Consider the following 24140-nt stretch of genomic DNA (forward strand, 5'->3'; position numbering starts at 1 on the left):
ACTGCTATGTCTTTTGCTTGTATAATAGATGTTTTTCCTATTCAAACCACATCATTGTATACTTTTTGGGAAATCTGATGTGAAAATTTATGGAAGTTAATGAAAAATATGTGATCTTATTGTATATTGTGTTACTTGTTTGATTTATTTTCTTGATATAGTAACTCTCTTAACTAAATTATCGAACCAAAACACAAATTATCATAACAACTAACATATGCCATCAATTTAGAATCATGCCTCGCACCAAGAGAAACCCAGGACAACCTGAACCCAGTCCCTAACCTATCAACTCAGCTGCAATTGAGGCATTAGTAGCCCAACGAGTCGCTGATGCAATAGCAAACCTATAAACCCATAGGAACATACGTTCAGGAGGCAATAGAGGTGAGAGTTCGCAAGGAGAGAACTGAGGTCCAACCAGGGTCTGTTCATATAAATACTTTATAAACTATAAACCAAAAACCTTCTATGGAAACGAGGGTGCAGTTGCTTTGACTAGGTGGATAGAAAAGATGGAGAATAACTCATGAAATGAAATAATGTTTCATGTCATTTATGATGAATAGCAACAATTAATCAAATATAAACTAACATCACTACTAAGCATAAGATGATAAGTCTCAATAATGGTAACAGGAGAAGACCGCCTATTCCCCATGATAAAATTCATCCTCCCATGCTCCACCTCTTCACTTCTTTTAACCCCTACAAATCAGAACAAATGTAAAAACCACATCCTATATCAAGGACCCAAGAACGAGTAGATTGTAAGTTCTTAGTCTGAATAATGTATATACCTGCTGACGATGGCTTCACCTTGCCGTCTTTAATGCCTTGCATATACTTAGGGCAACTCCTCTTCCAATGGCCCTTGTCAGTGCAATAGTATCAGGTGGCCTCTTTGGGGTCACTAACAGCTAGAATTTCTGAGTTGGGCCTTGCCTTTGGGTCATTTCTAGATGACCCAACCTAGGCCTTGTTCTTCCAGTTAGATTTGGGAAAAGCCTTCCTTTTCTTCCCTTTGCTTTTACCAATGGCGAGAACAGGAGGATTAGTAGAAGGGGTTGGATTTTTTCCCTTTATTTTCGACTCAGCAGTCTGTAGCAATTTGTGAAGTTGGGCCAATGTGGTTTCTGTATTGTTCAAATGATAAGCCAATATGAACTGATCATAACAACTTGGCAAGGAGTTCAAGACCATGTCAATGGCTAACTCCTCGTTAAAATTCACATTGAGCCTAACAAGGCGTTCCACGTATCTTTGCATTCTCTATATGGGGTTGCACACAGACTCTCCCTCTTTCATCTTGTAATCCATGAGGGACTTGACCACTTCATATTTCTCTTGACGAGCTCTCTTGTGGTACTTTTCCACAAGGTCATTGTTCATCTCATATGGCCAGTAGTCCTCATAGAACCTCTGCAACTCAAGAGCCATTGTAGCGACCATGATGTAAGCAACTTTTGTTGCATCATCGTAGTGATTCTTGTAGGAGGCTAGTTGTTCTGGAGTAGCTTTGGCTTCATTGATTTCAATGAGTTTTTCATATTCTTTTCCCTCGAATCGAAGAGCCGTCTTGATGTTACGCATCCAATCATTGTAGTTGGTGCCATCAAACGTCACCTTGGACATGATAGAGAGTAAGGAGGAACTTGAGTAGTGGGTAGATTACGAAGGAGCAAAAGCATCACCGGGAATAGACATCTATAGAGAAAAAAGAAAATAGTTTTAGTTAGATGACAAAAATCCTTAATATTTTAACCCATAATAAATAATTAAGGTTAGGATCCAAGATAACAATTAACAACTAAGAAGACGGATGCCGTAATCTTATCATGAATTTATATTGGTAGGTAAAAGAAATTTACCAATTTCGAACTATGAAATTCCTAGATCTTTTGAAATTCATTGAATCTATCAATGGCATGTTTAATCTCAGATTATGCTCTACTATTTGTGACTAGGATATCGAGGATCACAAACAAGATGTGAATAACCATACAAATATGTTTGGCATTCTCAATGTCACTTATCATCTCATATTAATGTTCTGGTTAACCACATGCACTCCATTATCAATGATAATTTTCGAGATGCCCATTATTACTCTTTAAAGTCACTACTAGTATGCCGGTTAACCACACACGCTCCACTAACTACTATAAAGTATAAGGTGCAAATTTCTAGATTAGCATACTTTTCACATCTTTCCGAAAGTAACTAAGAGTGGGATTTTATAAAAGAGTTTAGTTACTTTATATCGTTATACTTATTAATGAAGTTATTGTCCTATCAGATCCGTTCTCCTACTGAACCTCCACCAAACAAGGAAGCGGTGGGTAAGAATGGACACCCATTCAAGCACCATTTTATAGGCAGATTCCTTATACCCCCTTATACTAGGTTTAAATTAAAATTTCAAAATTAAGGAATTAATTTAATTTAAAATAAACCAATTATGTTTTTAATCTTTATCTTTTAATTAATCAAATAATTAAATGTAATTAAAACATAAGGATAATTCACAAATTCAAGATAAGGATATCCGATTACAAAGATAATTATTCAGATTTATACAATTAAAAACATCATCTAAAGTAATTATCCTAATCAATTTATTAATTAAGCAAATACAATTTTCGCTGATCAGAGGGTCCACCACGTCGTGGTGGAAAATTGCCAAGTCGTGGTAGAACGGAAAAAGACACGGATTCGAAGATCACCACGTCGTGGTGGAAGAACACCATGACATGGTGTCGCAAAAAATGATGATTTTGTCTTTCCTCCAATTTAGTTTATGGTCAAGTTCAAGCAATGTACATTCAATTGTTAGATAATCATACACTCTGATACCACTGATGGGCTTTACATGAAATAACGCGGATAAATCCATATACACTTAAGGGTACATGCAACCTATTTAGATCTAGTGATAACACTATTGGTGTAACATTCTATTGAACAACAAGACCTCTATAACCTTAGGTAATTTCGAAATTCATAGAAGAAAACATACCTTGTAACGTCCCAGAATTTCAATGTAAAAGTTTGATTTTAATTCCACCATAAAACACCATTTAGTAATACTAATCATTAAAAAATGTATAAATGTAAAAACACTTATCAGAGTGCAATCCCAAAATCGACATGTTGCAAAAACATGGATGGATGCCCTGTGATCAAACCAGGCCCTTCCCTTTCGAACCGCAAATACCTGAAATCAAAACTAAAAACCGTAAGCACGAAGCTTAGTCAGTTTCCCAAAATACCACATACCATATATATCAACATATACTGGGCCCTCGCCCTTCATCGGGCCTCGCCCATTATTGGGCCCCGCCCGGCGTCGAGCCCCGCTCGGTATACAGATCTATCAGTCATTAGGCCCCGCCTGACATCGGGCCCCCGTCCGGTATAAATATAAACATTTAACATATAATCATAAGAACACATGCGATAATCACAAAGACAATAGCATACAATACAGTCATTGAGACCCCCCCCCCACCCAGCATCAGGCATTGCCTGGTAAGCATACCATCACATAAGACATGCAAGAGTCACACATACATCTAACATCCTAACATAATAAACCATGGGTCGGCATTGGTGCCTGCGATCCGCTAAACACAGTGAAGAAACTCACCTCTAACTACTGAATCACTCAGATAAATCTCTGTTTGTTGGTCCAACAAATCCCACCGATGTCATCATAAAACACATCCAATTAATAATTGGATTCCGACCCATATCTAAGAGTCTAAGCTAGGGTAAAAGACTAATTTACCCTTTATCTAACTTGGCCCAAAACCAAGGCCCAACTCAACCATACAAAGGCCCAAATCCTATAGCCCAATATTTATGTGGCCTAATCTTCCAAATTGAGCTCGAACCCATCATGGGCCTAAAATCCAAGGAAGCCCAACATGCTAGCCCAAAGCCCAAAACCCTAATGGCCCTAGGCCCAAATCGAACCATTGGGCCTCTGCACAGAACACATGGCGTTCCTCCCTACGACGCCTGGCATCCGAACGCCGAGCATTCACATACAAACACCTGGCGTTTGCTCGCTGCTCACCAACTTCCAAACCAACGATTATGGCTTAAGATATTAAGTCCAAACTTTAGATCCATAGATAATAGAACGTCTAAAGCCATAAAGTTGCAAACTTTATGGCCATGCATGGTTACAATGAACCCAAAAGCTAAAACTCCAACTCCTTAACCCATTAAGACACCTCAAAACTTACATGGAGGATTATGAAGACCCAAGATTGCATTTTTATGATTCTAGACTAACTATTATGATTGAAACAATAGTACAAACCTATAGAGCATTCCAAACTCACAAATATCAAGTTTTTGGGACCAAAAAGAACATAAAATATCCCTAAATCATGATCTAACAAATGAGACATCAAGATCTGAACTTTATACCTGAAAATGATGTTACAAGATGTCAAGAGTCCAGATCCACAAGCTATATAGCAGCCACAATAATCCAAATATCTTCCTTCTCTTATCAAGAATACTAAATGATAACAAAAAGGCGAACCAAGGCTTAAAAATCTCATACACACTTAGGGTTTTCGAAATGAGGATGGAGGCTGGAGTGGTGAAGGGTTTTGAGGCCATAATGTTCTTTAAATAGGGTGCAAACCCTAAAAATTAGGGTTTGGTCTCTGCATGCAAACGCTTGGCATTTGAACGCCAAGCGTTCTATGCCAAACGCCTGGCATTTGGACCAAAGAACCAAAAATAGAAACCATGGTGTTACATACCTCTTGATTATTGTAGTAAACAATCAAAACAATCATTCTTGTATTTGCTTGGAAACTAGCACCAGAAATCTCGTGTCTCTGATGGTTCACACCTAACCCTAGAAACAAGGAGCCTTGAAGAAAGAGGATAGGGGATGGAGGATTTTTGGCTATCTCTTGTAAAGAAGGAGTGGCCGAAAATCCAAGTCCAATGTGTCCTTTTATAGTGTAACTTGGAAACCCTAGATAACCCTAATTTGATTAAAATAAAATTAATTCAAAATGGTAATTATCCAGCTTCCTATTTATTTGTAAGGAATATTCCACATGCCCTAGAATACCCTAAAATCATCCACCCCTTCCAAGGAAGGTTCTGGAACCTCTCTTGTTCAGCTGTTGAAAATTTACACTTTAACCCTTGCACTTTTAATTAATTCAATTAATCCAAAATTAATTCTAATTAATTTCTGATTAGTTATTAATTAAATAATACTATTTCTAATTAATATATTATTTTCATAACATATTAATAAATTCATTTATTGCTATTTATTAATCACATAATAAATCAATAAATCAGTCTCTCTCTCTCTCTCTAAAAGTCATCTTATTCAATTACTAAGTTTAAGGGCAACCCAAAAGGACTTTGCTAATAATTCAAGTATATACTAATTTAGTCATTGGCTTAGACACCTAATCCAACAATATGTTATGACATGTACTAGCCTTGATATGTCATTTGCTTTAAGCATGGCGAGTCGCTTTCAGCGAAATCCTGACAGAGCTTATTGGACATTAGTAAAGAATATTCTCAAGTATTTGTGAAGGAAAAAGGATCTTATTCTAGCCCTTTGTGGCATTGATACATTAAGAGTAAGTGGGTATAGTGACGCTAGTGTTCAAATAGATAGAGACAATCTTCATTCTCAATCTGGACGTGTGTTTCTCGTAAATTAACGAGCAGTCACTTGGAAAAGTTCTAAGCAGTACACGGTGGTTGATTCCACTTTTGAATCAGAGTACATAGTAGTGAATGAAGCATCAAAGGAAGCGGCTTGGCTAAATAATTTCATCGGTGATCTTGGAGTAGTTCCGACCATTCAGGAGCCAATAGAACTTTTCTACAATAATGAAGGAGCAGTTTCTTTGACCACAGCATCAAGAGATCCTAGTAAATATGGACATATCGACAGAAAGTACCATTGTACCAGACATAGAGTTGAAGAAGGTCATCTCATAGTAAAGAGAGATTTGTCAGAAGACAATCCTGCGGATCTTCTCACAAAGGCTCCGAGTAGGTTTAAACATAGTCAGCATGCTAGGAGCATTGGTTTGAGAGATGACACTAGTTTTAGTAGTTAGATTATTAGTTTGAAACTTGTAACAGAATAATGTAATTGATTTTGGTGATTGAATAATAGAGATTATTTATTCTTGTGTTTCGTTTTGCATGTTTTACTTCTTGAATAATCTGATTATTCAAAATTCCACAGTCACTCATACTTTAGGAAGTAAGTAGCGAATGAAGACTGTCATGAACTGGATTCTAAATCGTCTTAAGAGTTTAGACATAGCAATTGTTTTGCTACAACGTTCATGAGTACTTAGAAAATGCATATTTGAATATTGGATAAATCCATGCTCATAGAATTGTTGGGTTTTCTATGCATCAAATACACTCTAAACTAGGTAGCGGAAAAATCGAAACTACGACATACCTAAGTGTACATGCAACCTATGGATCTATGGTTTCATGCTAATTACATCTACCCTAGAAAACAAAAACATAAGGAAGCAAAACATACCTCTTATGTAGCCCTTGATCTCCATGCTTGAGATCCCGTCCTCCACGAAGTTGCTTGGATGAGAGGACCTAAACCACAATCCCTCTAATGGTATCACACCCAATGAAACCAAAGATTGGAATATAATAACTAGGAGAAGGGTCAATTTCACAAACCCAAAGACGGTTAAAAATCGTCCCTAAAAGGGGGAGGAAGAAGGGTGGCGAAACTTCAAGACAAGGTGCAAGGAAGAATGAAATCCATAAGGCCCTATTTATAGCCTTGGATCCTTTCCTAGGTTTTGTACTCCTTCCCATGTAGGCCAAGGAGGCAACCACGAAATGCACTCAATTTCCCATGTGGGATGGAGTGATTTTCGTCCATCCCTAATTCCATAAGGGTTCTGAAATATTCCTGATCAACCATCTATTGATTAATTGAATATTCAACCCTTTGATTAACTAAACTATTAATTAATTCTCAAAATATATTTCCAATTAGTTTCTAATTAATTATTAAGCATAATAATTAATAAACCAATTTCTCCTTTATTTATTCTACTCAATTTGGGTCTTGAGGTCAACCCAAAAGGACCCTGTTATTATTAGAAATATTACCAATAGTTAATGATCTTGGACACTCTTTCCAACAGTCTCTCACTTGGACAAGTCATCAATTATAGGAGGTCCAATATTTCTCCAATAATCAACTGAGAGTTAGCCATCCAATGCAACTACCTAACTCTTGATCTAATCAAGATTCAACCCTTAGATAAGTGATCAACTATCCCTTCGTTCTAGTTTTATGAACTCAAGACATGGATAATGGTCAATCTTAGAATTCAATATTATGTTTCCCTATATAGATTTGTCACGACTGCATCTGACTACTAAATTGAACACAACAATTCAGTTAGGGCTCGGCCAAGCACTTAGATGTCAGCACCAAATCATCGAGGCGCCCATAGACATCACTTCTCCTGTTAAGGCAGAAGGAACAAATAAACTTTGAATACATAGTTTTTGTCTACTTCATCATGTCACACACAGACATACCCTTTATAACTACCAATTACACATAGCGTTGGAGTAGACCAATGTATAACATAAATCATAGAGCAAAACCCCATATGTATCTAGGTTTGAAGAATAGAAGATATTATCGTCTTAGAATTACTTCTGACTGTATCCATGAAGTAATCTCTAAGCGTAGGTTGGTCCAATACTTAAATCTCTATTAAGTACTCATGAGTGTTAGCGCAATCTATATGCTATGTGCATGCACTATGGAGAATCCACTAATACTCATGACCGTCTTGAATCACTACTTACTTCCAAGAGTATGACCGACTATTGACGTTTGAGTGAATTAATACTCGCGAAGTGGGTTCCAAACATGCAAAAGGAGAACACATTGATAAGTTAATTGAAATGACTGACTCCATCATATATTAAGATCTCCACTTAATAATCGGCATATCAAATTAACACTTATACTACTTAAGTTCTCAAGTTTAAAACAAACTAAACTAAAAGTGTTTAAGCCAATTCATTTTCAAATCTAATGCATCTTGACTTTGTCTGACTGTCAGACTTGGTCAGTGCTATTGGCTTAGGGAATGGATCGAAAAGATTATCTTTCACTATGACTTATTGACCATGATGTCTTCACATTTGACTCATTATCACATGTGTTGGAACTTAATGAGTATGTATCATGTGATCTTGTGTGACTTGGGATCCATACTCGAGGTAAGTTCACCCTTATAGTTACAACAACCTTCATAAGGACCATCAATGATTGAATTTCAATAAAGATGACACTAATGAATCTCTTTTAGTCACATTTTCTTCTTTGCAATTTAACCAACTGCAATGTACTCTAACTTTGTTAAATTCACTATGATGTATTACTTGTTACTCTTCCAAGTTAATACATCACCATTCTGTAAAAACACGAATTCCGACTACGAACGAAATCGTCTTTATTAGTGTGGAACTTATCATCAATCTAAATTTTACAATGATCTCTTCCATAGTGTCAAATTCATTTCGTATTTCCTCTTAGGACACTTAATAATTTTCTTGATCTTGATTCGCTGATTCTCGCAAAATTGATATAATCCAACTAGTCATGCTCAAGGTATACGAGTCATCAGATCTGGTACATGTCATGGCATATATGATGGATCCCATAGAAGAAACATGTAGGACACGACTCATTTCCTTTAGATCAATAGTAGAAATAGGACATTATCATCGCTCATTTTCATGCCATATTAAGCACAAACCTTTCCAAGTTCAATGTTTCGACTTTCCTCAACATTCCATGTACTCTGGCTTAATCCAACGAATCACTTTGATTTTTCTTCATAGATTCTTATTATGTATGTGGGTTGTATCTCCCATGTGTATTAGAGCAAAACTATTCCCATATCAAGCGAAGCTTTTACACTTGTTAAGTTAGAACATGGTTTCCAATAAATTGTACACCATCTATCTACTAAACAAGGGTGAATGCAGTGCTCCCACTAGCACTGACATATATATGGCTCATCTATGTTTATTGAAATTCCTACTCCTTAAACATTCTCATTGAAACAAAGATTCCAATTACTCCCACTAGCTTTGATATATGTATGGCTCATCTTTATTTCTCGAAGTTCAAACTCCTTGAACTTTCTCATTGAAACAAATATCCCACTTGCAAGATGCTTATTCCGGTCCATAAATGATCTTATCAAGCCTACACATCCTTCATAACCTATCTTGGTTTGATTATGTTTCTATTCCTATCCATGCTTTCCTTCTCTTGAACATCCACTTATGATTTATAGTTAAGGCCAAGTGCTTGATCTACCAAGTTTCGACATACATGGACTGAATCTTACTTTTCAATCTCTTCCTTCCATGTAGTAGCCTTTAGGGCCTACCATAGCTTTCGATAACTAGTATACTCTGATTGCTCCGTACCAGTGACTCATTTACCTTAGTAATATAAACTCCTATAAAACTAGGTGTATGACATCCTCTGTTAGATCTATAAGGAATAGGTGGAGGTATGCCAGTTTCCTCAATAGCTCTTTATATCCTGAATTGAATGTTAGCTCCAACTTTAGGTTCTTTGTTGGTTGACTTTTGAATCCTATCAAGATTAGTACAGCTCCCACTAGCCCTTTTAGATATCAACTCATTCTCTTGGAAAACCGCCCTTCGATCAACATACACTTTCTTCTCAAAAGGATTATTAAACAATTATCCAAAATGCTTGATGGATTCTCTGGTGAGATAACACATCTCTATTCTATGTTCTAGATTTCTAAGCGCTTCACGGTGAGCGTAATCCTTATAATCGTAGACTTCCATATGTGCTAGTGATAAGTGAATCCCACTTTAAATATCATAGAGTGTTTCATGAACCTAATTAGTTGCTACAAGACCAAAGGACTTCTTGTAACACCATTTATGGTACAATCCATGAATTGTTAGTACGCATAGTGTGATTCATCTAGTACAAAATCAATGAGTGATTTGTTTCTCTATCCAACTAACACCCCTAGTGGCAGTGTTCTGGGTGTAGATAGCTTGTGAGACTCTTTCAAAATTTTATAGATGATCGATAAAGTTTTGGATTGAGAAGCTCACTATGAGCGTCTCATCCAAATTTCCCAGTTGATTCTTAGATTCTCTTTACAAGAGCTCTGAACACCTGAAAGGTTCCAAACTCACGTTTATACGAATTTGGTCTTAGCATATATTGTGGTTAATCTGAACGGTCAATTAGTGTAAACTAATTCCAACCGATATTCTCATCACCCAGTGATGTGTTCATCGTCTATCTTGATAAACAAGATTTGCATTTATCATAAGACTTGCGGTCAAATGATATCCAAAATCCGATCCCACTAGATACTTGGTAATGCATTTCTCATTTATGTATCCAAGACTATGATTCTACAAATACACTTCACCCAAACCTTTTGGATGTAGTTGAATAAGTACTTATTATGGTCAATCTGAACGATCCAGTAGTTAAACTAATTTCAACATATATTCATACAATAATACATCTTATTCAAATATTTGAATCAACTTTGAACTATTGTTACGATACTAGTTTCATATATTTCATGACTTTCTTTTAACATGTTAGAATGCTCTACATTTAAATAAGTCAGAACTATCTCATGAATCATAGTATAAACAATTTCAATTATAATACCATAGACTAAACATTTGGGAGAGTTGTCTTTTGATCCCATGAATAGTATCAAGGGCTTGACATTCATGATCAAATTATCTTCTCCATGTTTCAGTCTTCTTACTTCATTTTAGTCACCGTATATTCTTGTAAATGTCAGTACTTAATCCTTATTAAAATACTCAATGTTTACAAGTAATGTTTTGATAGAATTATGAATCCATATATTTGATTAAACACCAAACATAGGAGAAATAGGTATCTTTTGATCCTATGGAAAGTAGCAAGGGCTTGTAATCCATGATCAAATTACTTTCTCCATGTTTTAGTCCTTTCACTTCAAATATATCTATTAGGCATGTATGCTTTCTTATTCCTTTCTTGTTATGGAAACGAATGGCTATCAGAACATGTCTCAGAATAACCATTCCTTTGTGCTAAGTATTTGGGCCTAGATTAGGTATACCAACACTAATCGCCTTTTAACCCATTGGTAATTGGCTTTCTTCTTCTTGACACTTCTATTCATGATAGTAAATTTGTGGGAGTGTTTTAAAGTTAGATTTTCTATGATTGTCCATGTTAGATTCAAAAAGAAACCTCAAAATGCTACCCAAATCCCTCATGAGCATTCTAATTTGTTTATCAAAATCAGAGTGAACTGATTATATGTACATGTCAACTAGTTGACTAACCCAAATCAACTCCTAACTCAAAGAAATTCCATTTTACTTCAATATGTCAGTTTACAACGTACATTTGATAACCGCTCTTTCTGATTTATTAGAATGCAGTAATGTGATGAACATTAAGAGAGCTTAGTCAAAGGCATGATCTTTTCTTTTCGTTTATGAGAACTATTCCCAAACTATGAATTTGGACAAGATTGATCATCCTAATAGCTAATCCTTTAAGAGGTTTTAAAGTAGTAGATTTTAGTGGATAAGGTTATAAACATCATTCAATATCAATTTCCGTTATAGTTTTTTTTACTTATCCTTAGAAAATAATTACCCAAAATAAAATTATTTAAGAAGGCTATGATCCATATTTAGCTTCATGATGTGTAAATGGATGCCGTAAACACACCATAAAGTTATTTAGGCAGGCAAAGCCCTTTGCCGATTTCGATCACCATGAAATTCCTAGATCTTTGAGATTCATTGACTATCAACGGCATGTTAATCTCAGATTATGTTCATCTCAGATTCAATGACGAGGTCGCCGCAGATCACTAAACAGATGGTGAATCGACCATACAAAATCATGTGGTCCTCGGTTCAAGTTATGCTTGAGATTCGCGAGTTCCACATCATTCTCTACATATACTCTCAAATTGACGTGTCGGTTAACCACACGAGCTCCATTAAAAAGTTATAAAGAGAATGTGCAACTTTTATGCATAACATAATATTCATATTAAATAGATTGTGAATTAACCATGCAAAAATGCATGGTCCCCGGCTCAAGTTGCGCTTGAGATTCGCGAGTTCCATATCATTCTCAACTATACTCTAGATTGATGTGTTGGTTAACCATACGAGCTCCGCCAACAGAATATAAAGAGAATGTGCAATTTTCATGGATAATATGAGACTCACATTCTATTAATAAAATGGGATTTTGTTTTATACTTGTATTTAGAATACTTTTAGATTGACCATTATCACTATCAACTCCTTTCGGTAACCCTATTCTCAAAATGCAATAGGGCGGTAAGGGTGGTAAGCACGAATCATATTAAAATCCGACCTCATTAGGAATCATAGAGGCCTCCTTAAACCCCTACATCATAATGAGTGGGTCTAGTCATGGTAAGATTGATAATGTCAATATTTAAACATGTGAGGACATATGTTGTAACTTTCTTATAAATATAGTAGATACTTTCTTATAAATATAGTAGATACCAACACGTAACCAAATAAAATATACAATAACAACATGGAATGGGTCCACAGCTAAAAGAATGGATTACCCCCGAGCCCACAGCATAATTATGGCTTGCCCTCAAGGCCCACAACTTATGCCTGGCTTGCTCCCTGACCAGATCAGTCCTCAGACTGAAATACCATTAAGCCCTCAATATGAGTCTGGCATACCCTACCCGACCCTTAGCTCATATCTGGAATGCTCCAGGGTTTGTTGGCTACCGCACGGAGCAGTACAACCTCAACCCAACACAATATGTTGACATATATCAGATAATAAAGATATACAGATAATCTTGCAAACATAATCGCAGGTAGTCCTACGGATCTACCAGACTAGCATATCAATAACTAGCATAATCATGCATATCTATTCCTTACTCAGCATATCAGTGAATATCAAACCAATGGGTGGGCCTTAGTGCCTTCGACTCGCAAATATAGTGATGAAAACTCACATCGCAAATTGGATAAAAGCTGATGAGGTCCCGACTACGAATCTCAGCTCCAACCGTCTCCTATCCCAACCATACGACCAATCTCAACTAAAATCCCAAAATAACCAAAATTCCCTTAAGGTCAAACTTGGTCAAAGTCCAAGTCAAACTAGTCAACCAACTAAGTCAACTGAGTCAACCCAGCCGAGTCAACTCAGCCAAATCGACTCAGAGTGAGTACGTTGGGCGTACACCGAAGGTACGTTGGGCGTACTCGATTCCTCTCATGTTGACCACCATCGGGGTGGTTGACCTCGTACGCAGGGCGTACTTCGAGTACGCGGGGTGTACTCCCAGAACCCCAAAACTTACATTAAGAGCTTAATGGCTAAAGCTCTTACATCCAGACTGCAGATCCATGGCTAAAATACTCTTAGGAGTCATAAACTCTCCGACTCTATGACTTAGCATGTCCAAAAAGTGCTTAACTCAAGGTCTTAATCCATTAAGACTTTCTACATGATGCATGGAGAAACACTAACCATTTGGGACCCATTTTTATGACTCAAGACCCTCCCAAAAGTCTGAAGGGACGACTTAATGGATCAAGAACATGCTTTGTTCAAGAATTATCATTTTGGGACCAAAAAGAGACTATAAAGAGCAAAACTCTAGATCTACAAGATGGATTGGAAAAGATGCAAGCTTTATACCTTTTGAGGTTGCAAACAAGCTAGAACTCTTAGATCTATAATGCACTCCACTCCAAGTTCTTCACATCACCTTCTTCTTTCTTCAAAACCACTCCAAAACTCTCTTAAAGGCTCCCGAATTTCAGCCTCCGGCTCCCAGGTCCACTCGCAGCCTCCGACTCCCAGGTCCACTCGCAGCCTCTCCGATGCCGCCAAAGGTATCTCTGTGTTGCGTAGGACCTTTATCTTCCTTTCTAGAATAGCTACTGGCCTCTCAACATAGTTTAAGTGCTCATCGACCTGAATATCATCCAAAAAACCACTGCCTCGCTATCCAACACACACTTCCGCAACTGAGAGACATGGAAAGTGTTGTGAATTTGACTAAGTTCGCTCGGCAAATCCAACCTGTATGCCACCTTGCAAACCCTAGAAATCACCCGAAAAGGTCCAATGAATCGGGGACCAAATTTCCCCCTCTTCCTGAAGCGTATCACACCCTTCAAGGGTGAGACCATCAGAAGCACCATATCGCCGACCTGAAACTCCAGCTCTGATCGGCGTCGGTTGGCATAGCTCTTCTGCCAACTCTAAGCGGTCTACAGTTTCTGCCTGATCTGTTAGATAAGCTTCGTGGTCTGAAGGACTACCTCGGTCCTTCCCACAACCCTGTGACCAGCCTCTCCCCAACAAATCGGGGTACGACACCTCCAACCATACAAGAGCTCAAATGGAGGAGCACCAATGCTGGAGTGATAAATCTTGTTGTAGGAGAACTCTGCAAGAGGTAGGTAGGAATCCCAACTCCTACCAAAATCAATAACACAGGCTCACAACATATCATCAAGGGTCGGTATAGTCCGCTCACTCTGGTCGTCAGTCTCCGGATGATATGAAGTGCTGAAATGTAACCTCATCCCCAGTTCCTCGTGGAACTTCTGCCATAATTAGGAAGTGAACCGAATATCTCGGTCCAAAAAGAATGGGTATTGGGACCCCATGGTGAGCAACGTCTCCCGTACATAAACATCGGCCAACTTTTTGGCCGAAGAACTCTCCCGGATAGCCAAAAAGTGGGCACTCCTGGTCAATCGATCCACGATGACCCATATAGCATCAAAACCCTTTAACGTCTTCGGTAACTTGATGATAAAATCCATGGTGATATGCTCCCATTTACACATGGGAACCTCCAGAGGCTACAACTTGACATGCGTCCTCTGATGCTTGGCCTTGACCATCCTGCAGGTCAAGCACCTCTCGACATACCAGGCTATCTCTCTCTTCATGCACGGCCACCAGTAACTCAATCTAAAATCCCGATACATCTTGGTAACCCCCAGGTGTATAGAATAGCGAAACATATGAGCCTCCTCCAACACAATCTTCCTAATCCCACCATAAACTGGAACCCAAACCCGACCACATCGGGTCAATAACCCTCGACTATCCATGACAAATCTGTCTATCTCACCCCTGATCCGTTCCTGTTTCCAGTTCTCCTTCGGACTCCCTTTACCTGAGCCTCTCTAATCAAACCAAAAGCAGAGAATCAATGGATATCCTCAAACACATCTCCCTAACCGAAGTCCCAGCCAACATGCGACTCAAAGCATCCGCTACCATATTCGCTTTACCCGGATGGTAAAGGATCTCATAGTCATAATTCTTTTATACGTCCAACCACCTGCGTTGCCTCATGTTCAAGTTCGACTGATCCATAATATTCATCAAACTCTTGTGATCCGTGTAGACAGTACAATGGACCCCATAAAGATAATGCCTCCAAATCTTGAAGGTAAAAACCACTGCCCCCAACTCTAGGTCATGCATGGGATATAGTGTGTCATGTGGCTTCAGCTACCGCGAAGCATAAGCAATCACCCGTTCTCTCTGTATGAGGACCGCCACCAACCCGATGATAGATGCATCACAAAATACCACAAAATCTTCAACTCCCTCCGGGAGGGTCAATACCGGGGCCTCGCACAACCTCTGCCGAAGAGTCTCAAACGCCGACTGTTGCTAAGGGCCCTATCGTAAATCCACCCCCTTCCTCGTCAGACGAGTGACGGGTACCTCAATCTTGGAGAAGTCCCGAATAAATCTCTAATAGTACCCTGCCAAACCTAAGTAACTCCTGATCTATGAGGGAGATTTCGGAACCTCCCACTGCATCACAACCTCGATCTTGGCCGGGTCGACCAAAATCCTATCCTGGTTAATGAGATGCCCCAGGAACTGGACCTGTCACAACCAAAACTCATACTTCGAGAACTTGGCATAAAGCCGTTCCCACCTCAAAACCCCAAGAACCTCTCGAAGGTGCTTATCATGCTGCTCTCTGGTCTTGGAATACACAAAGATATTATCAATGAACACGATAACAGATCGGTCGAGCATCGACCTGCATACCCTATTCATGAGATCCATAAATAGAGCAAGCACATTGGTCGGCCCGAAGGGCATCACCACAAACTCGTAATGCCCATAACAAGTCCGGAACACGGTCATCTCCACGTCCTCCTCTCTCACTCTCACCTAATGATACCCAGACCTCAGATCAATCTTGGAGAACCAAAATGCACCCTGCAACTGATCAAAGAGGTCATCAATCTGTGGAAGGGAATAACGGTTCTTCATCGTTAACTTGTTCAACTCCCGGTAATCAATGCACATCCGGTGTGAACCATCTTTCTTCTTGATGAACAGTATCAGCGCTCCCCACGGAGAACTGCTCGGTCTGATGAACTGCTTGCCTAGCAGCTCCTGAAGCCGAGATGACAACTCCTGCATCTCAGGTAGTGCCAAACGGTACGGTGCCTTAGCATCGGGGCCGCACCTGGCACAAGATCAATTTTGAACTCAAACTTCATCTCAAGAGGCACAACAAGTAAATCCTGTTGGGTTTTGAGCATTCTAACACTTCCCAAGTGTACATGCAACCCTAATAAACCTTGGATCTATGTTTGTCTAAGGTACATGCAAAATATTAATTTCCAAGGTTTATAACCTATCTAGCATGGCATGGGGTACTTTTAAACATAAAAGGACTAGATGAATTACATACTTTTTGTTGATTGTTGATTCCTTGGAGTTTGAGAGCCAAGCACCAATAATGTGAATGCCTCAAATGGAAATCACAAATCACCACAAACTTGGAAAATGTATGAGAGAGTATTCTAACACTTAGAAATCGGCCACCACTATTACACACACACTAGGGTGTTATTTCATGCAACATGAGCTTGTTTATATAGTGTGCATGGTTAGGGTGAAACCCTAATAACCTATGTCTTTTCCTTTCCAAGGATCCATGGGTTAAAAGCTCCATGGATCATCCATGGACTTCCATATAAGCTTAGCCCATTAACAAATGAGTATTAGCCCACACCATATAAATATAATAGCCCATGATTTAATTAGTCTTCCTTTTAATCACTAAATTAATTCATAATTAATTCAAGATTAAAACTAATTAAATAACATGACTTTATATTAATATATTATAACTTATAATATATTAATAAATCGTAAGTATACAATTCTCATAAAATTATCCATAAACAGTTTGGGTGAAGTGCAACCCAAATGGACCATGCCGGGTCGGGTCAAGTATATACCAAATAAGTTATGGACTTAGACACCTTATCTAACAGTCTCCCACTTGGATAAGTCTAATAACTGTGTTTGCGTATGTTACTTCAGGAACCAACCAGCAATCGTAGCTCTCGAAAACTCTGTTGAACTATGAAGCGCCATTTTAGATAAGTGATCATATAATCCTCTGTTCTCACGATATCAGCCGGACAAATACATGGAACAACGTCATACTTATTGTCCAGCAGTTTGTTTCCTGATTTCCGATTTGTTTGACAAAGAACTAAATTGAACACATCAATTAGGTTCTGACCGGTCCCGGTACATAGGTCAAAACAAAATCATCGAGGGGCCCAGATATCGCTTCTAATCCTCCAAGGACTTGAAGGAACAAATAAACTTCGACTCATATACTTGTTTCTACTACTTGTTGAATTATACACAAAGGCACGTTTTATAACATCAAGTTACTGATGCGTTTACGTGCAATCAATGCACAACCAACTCATAGGTAACAACTCATATCTCTAGGTTTGAAGACTTATATGATATTACCGTCTCACGATCACTCGAGATAAATTCCATGAAGTGATACAAGTGAGCATGGGTTAATTTCAATACTCATAACTTATGAGTACTCATGAATGTTGTAGCAACCATTGCTATGTCTAAACACGTTTAGCCATCTACAAACTCGATTCATGACAGTCTTAATTCATACCTACTTCCAACATATGAACGACTGTGGAGTGTTTAAATAACTTAGTCATTCGGAAAGAATAACCTAGCTATTCTGGAAGTCAAAACATGCAAAGTGAAACACAATAATAATCGAATCCAATATGGTCTCAGAACCCTTTTGAATATAAATAAAACCACCTTTTATTTATCACCATATTGATTACACATTATTCATTGTATAATGTTTCAAATAATCAACTTAATACTTGAACAAAAACAACAGTCGTCCCATGCTCCTAGCATGTACACTTTGTTTTTCTAAACAATAGTTATGCCATACTCCAAGTATGCACACTATGTTTGTCTATGATCTTTACTTTGTGAAATAGATCAATTGAACATGATTCCAATGATGCTCATTTCACAATCCCAAATCCTTATTGTAAATGTAAGAATTCCTAATTCCTACCATTTACCAAAAAAAAAACACTGTTAGATTTTAAACTTATATGCACTGATCATCTCGTAATGGTTATGCACAAGGTCACCAAAACCTTGTCATCAGTCATTACAGAGTATTCCAAAGGAGATCAACTCTATGGAAATGAACTCTCATATTCAAAGTACATTGCTTTGAACATCCTTCTTGCATAAAAGTTTCTAACTTTCTCATAGATTCTTAATATCCAACTCCCAATATGGAAAATTTCCATATTCCTATTTTGATTATCATATCTGAACAAGAGCTACCTCTTTTCAGAATATATCCATATGGTCCTTCCAAAATTTAACACTATACTTCCAACTGTCCCTGAGCAACCAATCTTTGGTGAGCCTTAGATAGTCCTCGACAATTGCTTAATTATTTTAGTCTTATCCAATTCTAGACTTTTCCCTTCTTAATGCTCTGAGCATTTGGAAAATTGAGAAAGGATGAATACTATAGCACATGTGACCGATCCTATACCCGAAGCATATGGGACACGATTCACGATGTCTCACATAAAGACCTGATACTGGATCAGTCTTTTGCTACAATATTTTTTTATTTTCCATGTTTTCAAAAATCGACTATGAAGAGGGATGTCGTGATCATAATCGAATTTGAGAACGCAATATATATAGAATTTCCTTATGTTGAACCATTCCAACATAAAATTCATATATATATCATTGACTAAAGATGATTAAAACTCAATCTAAGCTTTTAGAATTGAAATAAAGTATAATTTCCTCTCCCTTAATTATAGCAAAACAACTTTTTCAACCCCTACAACTTTACGAATTGAAAATTTTGTTTTTCTATAATTAACATTGCTAACTTGCAACACTAAACATAATAATCATGCTCCCACTAACATGATGATTATCAGCATAACACTTATGCTCCCACTAGCTCTGACATATTTCCAGAAATCAGCTGGACTTCTGAAATTTAGATTCGTACACCCTTTCTTAGATAGCTCACATGTGTGTCTAAACAATTTCCAAAACTATGAAAAGGGATGCCGTAATCATAGTCTTAATTGTTTAGACCTTTTCCATTTCTCACAAGTCCATGTTAGTGTGCCGGTTAACCACACACGCTCCACTAACGACTTTGAGAATGCAAACATCACAATTGCTATCTACTTAAAATCTTCTTAGTGAAAGCATTTCCTCACCATCATTTTCATGAATCGGAGAGAAACCTTATGACACTTAGATTTTATGGTGTATGAGTTCCTATCCATGTGAATTTGTCAAAAGCATAATCACAAGACAAGGTTAGTAACAAATTCAGCCTTACATGGATTGAACTTGTTCAATCTTAATTTCTTGTCATCTGGTAGCACAAGGCCCACCAATGCTTCCAAGCTGTTATGCACACAGTTTAGAACTAACAGAACTCATATGCATAGACAACTTAATAGGAACAGACACAGAAACAAGAATTATGTCAACTTAATAGGTTTCAAACCTTAAGTCGTGTGCTAGTGATAAAACTCAGGTTTTACTCTTGATTAAATCTTGAAATCCTTTCAGGATCTTTAAGACTCCCACTGTCCTCTTGACATATAAGTTTCCCAAGTCAAGAACCATTCCTTGACAAAACAAATATTCAAGGGATAGTGCAGATTCTTATCAAGATAAACACTTCACATAATTGGTCTTAGTTGGTCTTTGTCTTATCCAAGACATCACAACTTACCAATTTCAAATGTACAAGAGTAGAAAACATTTTACACTACATTTGATAAGTGTTTTAAACCTTACTTTATGTCACTCAATGTTACAATCTTGGATTATGACTCTAAGAGTTGTTTTGGAACGAAGTATGATCCATCTTCTTGATTTTAACCATTCCAACAATTCATGACCCCTCATCTTAGTCATAACAATGCACTAAGATGTCCTTAGAGTATGAATTTGTGATATGGTTTCATAATCATTAAGATGATTATAAAAACATGTATGATCCATCTTTTTGATTTTAACCATTCCAACAATTCATGACCCCTCATCTTAGTCATAACAATGCACTAAGATGTCCTTAGAGTATGAATTTGTGATATGGTTTCATAATCATTAAGATGATCATAAAAACATGATACTAAAGTACTCTCCCATCTTTTCAGATTTGAGAAACTTTTATCTTTCTGCCAAATTTGATTCTTCTCATCCGTTCTGCCATACATTGAAACTTTTCCAATGTTACAGAATTATACTTAACCTTATAAGTATAACCATATTTACTAATCTCTAGTAAATCATGATGAATTGATCTTTGTGGTGGACCTTGACCAGCACACACCCAGTGTACCTAATTCCTTAGTCCTTCAATTGACTCACATATGCATGTGATCAATGAATTAGTCTCAATTTTACAAAGATGAAAATTCTCATTCATCATACAATATAACTTGTATGATTCCAAGTTTCTGTCTAACTGAAGCTTGGGTGATGAGAACCTTTCCTCATTTGGTAAATTTAGACACTACCACATATGAGAGAATCAAACTCATATTTCCAATATTGCTAGAAACATACAAACATCAATTTTCCATAAATGCCATTGTAAGGGGATTTAATATAAAATAAACTAAACAAAACTTTTATTTCTTTATTAAAATGCGGAAAAATATTCCTTACAATGCAACTTTAAATGAAAACTATGCTATTACATATTTCTTAGCAATCTATCATAACTTTTAAGTAGTGGCTTAAAAAATCCGATCCTCGAACCATGCGATAGAAATCCATCTTCGTGATCAGATTCAACACACTCTTCTTTTAACCTTCCTTTTGCTCGATCCTGCTAAACATCAAGATGCAACCTAGTCACATCATGTAATAAGAATCAACAATTAGGAACTTTAACAAAGTTAGATAGTGGACTTACCTGAAGCCGAGTCAAACATTTTGTCTCTACTTGCTTTCAAATATTTCAGGTATTCAGGGCAGCTTCGCTTCCAATGTCCCTTCTCATGACAATAAAAACATATAGACTCTTTGGGAATGGTACACGAGACAATCACAGACTTAGCCTTTCCCTTTACCTTTTGGTCAACCAGGTTGACCAAGGCCGATCCCCTTCCATTGGGACGAGAAAGCTTTTCTGGACTTCCAATGTTACCATTGTCCATGTCCATGGAAGTTTGAGAAATAGATTTTCCATCAATATTTGCTTGACCATTGCGCCAAATCATTGCTGATTCAGCAGCAACAAGCAAATAAGAAAGATGTATTAGGGTTATGTCAGGATCTGTCATATGGTAGTCTTTAATAAACTCACTATATGACTCAGGAAGTGACTGAAGAACCCAGTCAACAGCGAACTTCCTTGAAATAACAACACCCAACATTCTCAACCTGTCTATGTGTGACTTCATTCCTAAGACATGAGTGCACACAGGGCTTCCATCTTTATGTTTCATTTCTAGTAGAGCTTGAGTGATCTTGAACCTTTCAAGTCTTTGGGCTTGTGGGTCAGGGAGAATAAATGGAGGAGGTGGGGGGAGTGAAGCATGATGTTGAGGGACATCATCTTCAAGAGGAAAGCTTGTTTCAAGCGATTTGGGAAGATCATAGTTGTCTGAACCAGACATCTACAATGGGAGAAAATCAAGTTAGTTGATTCAAGTCCTTAATATAACACCCAATATGAAATATTAAGGCTAGGACCCAGCACAATATTTTATAACTTGGAAGAGGGATGCCGTAATCCAAGCTATAAAATATTTGAAGGTAGGTGAATGACGATTCACCAATTTCCACCATGAAAAACGAAATAATTTATTAGGTTTTAATTGGATTTGAAACTCCTAGATCTTTTGAGATTCATTGAACTTTTCAATGGCATGTTTCAATCTCGATTGTGCCCTTCAGGTTTTGTGACTGGGATGCCGAGGATCACAAAACAAGGTGTGAATAACCATGCAAACTCACTTGGTACCCTTAATATTATCACCTAATCGATGTGCCGGTTAACCACACACGCTCCACCGATCTATGATAAACATTAAGTCACCCTTCGTGATCCTTACTAGTCCAAGTTAGTGTGTCGGTTAACCACACACGCTCCACCAACGACTTGGTAAGGTACAAAGTGTGAATTTCATGGATTAGCACCATATTCACATTTTCCTAAAGTAACTAAGATTGGGAATTTATAAAAGGTTTAGTTACTTTATAATATTCATTATACTTTTGATGAGAAGTTAAAGTCATTGTCCTACCCGTTCGGCTAACGACCCTCCACCGATCAAGGAAGCGGTGGGTGAGAATGGACACCCATTAAGTTGCCATTTTATAGGCAACAACCTTATACCCCCTTATAGACCGGCTTCGTGAATGAGGCCTACTAACGGTAAAACGACTTGATCTTATACATATATATATAATAATTAACCATTAATGTTATAAATAGTATAAGGGTTGAATTTTAACTTTTAAAACTCTAAGGGTTTGGAATTAAAGTTTATTAAAGTGTGTGAAACTTTACAAATTCCAAAACTTGAGGGCAAGTTTTGTAACTATCCAAAACTTTTCATTTCATAACTTATGAATTAAAGGTTCATAAAAATGAAGACTCTTCATTTTATGTAACTTATGTGTTTTAAGTGTGTGTTTAAAAGAAGTGACCTTTGGATATCCATAACTTGAGGACAAATTATGGATTCCATTAAAACACATAAATGATCAAGAATTAATCCTAAACAATTTAGCAAATAATTCCTATCATCTTCTAAATTCATAAGAACATGAACATGATCATCAAAGTTTCAAGAATTATATGAACACATACAAAGCATGAAATTTTGATATAAGCTATTGTAAATGGATTAGAACAACCATTACACCAACTAAAACAAGTTTTAAAACACCAAAACAGTTTAGGGTAATGTTTCCAGTCCATTTCCAGCAGCAAAAGTCGAAAATCTGCATTCTGAGGCTCCTACTCGCCGAGTGCACGAACCTACTCGCCGAGTAGGATGAGTTTACACATGAACTCGGCGAGTCCCCCCATGGACTCGGCGAGTTCATCAGTCAGACAGCAAAAAATCGACTTTTTATCACTATTTTGCATCAAGTATCAAACAAACAAGCCTAGGCTTTGATACCACTGTTGGGTTTTGAGCATTCTAACACTTCCCAAGTGTACATGCAACCCTAATAAACCTTGGATCTATGTTTGTCTAAGGTACATGCAAAATATTAATTTCCAAGGTTTATAACCTATCTAGCATGGCATGGGGTACTTTTAAACATAAAAGGACTAGATGAATTACATACCTTTTGTTGATTGTTGATTCCTTGGAGTTTGAGAGCCAAGCACCAATAATGTGAATGCCTCAAATGGAAATCATAAATCACCACAAACTTGGAAAATGTATGAGAGAGTATACTAACACTTAGAAATCGGCAACCACTATTACACACACACTGGGGTGTTATTTCATGCAACATGAGCTTGTTTATATAGTGTGCATGGTTAGGGTGAAACCCTAATAACCCATGTATTTTCCTTTCCAAGGATCCATGGGTTAAAAGCTCCATGGATCATCCATGG

The sequence above is a fragment of the Lactuca virosa genome, chromosome 8 (assembly GCF_052849685.1).
Source record: "Lactuca virosa cultivar CGN04683 chromosome 8, Lactuca_virosa_CGN04683_v6, whole genome shotgun sequence".
NCBI lineage: Eukaryota > Viridiplantae > Streptophyta > Magnoliopsida > Asterales > Asteraceae > Lactuca > Lactuca virosa.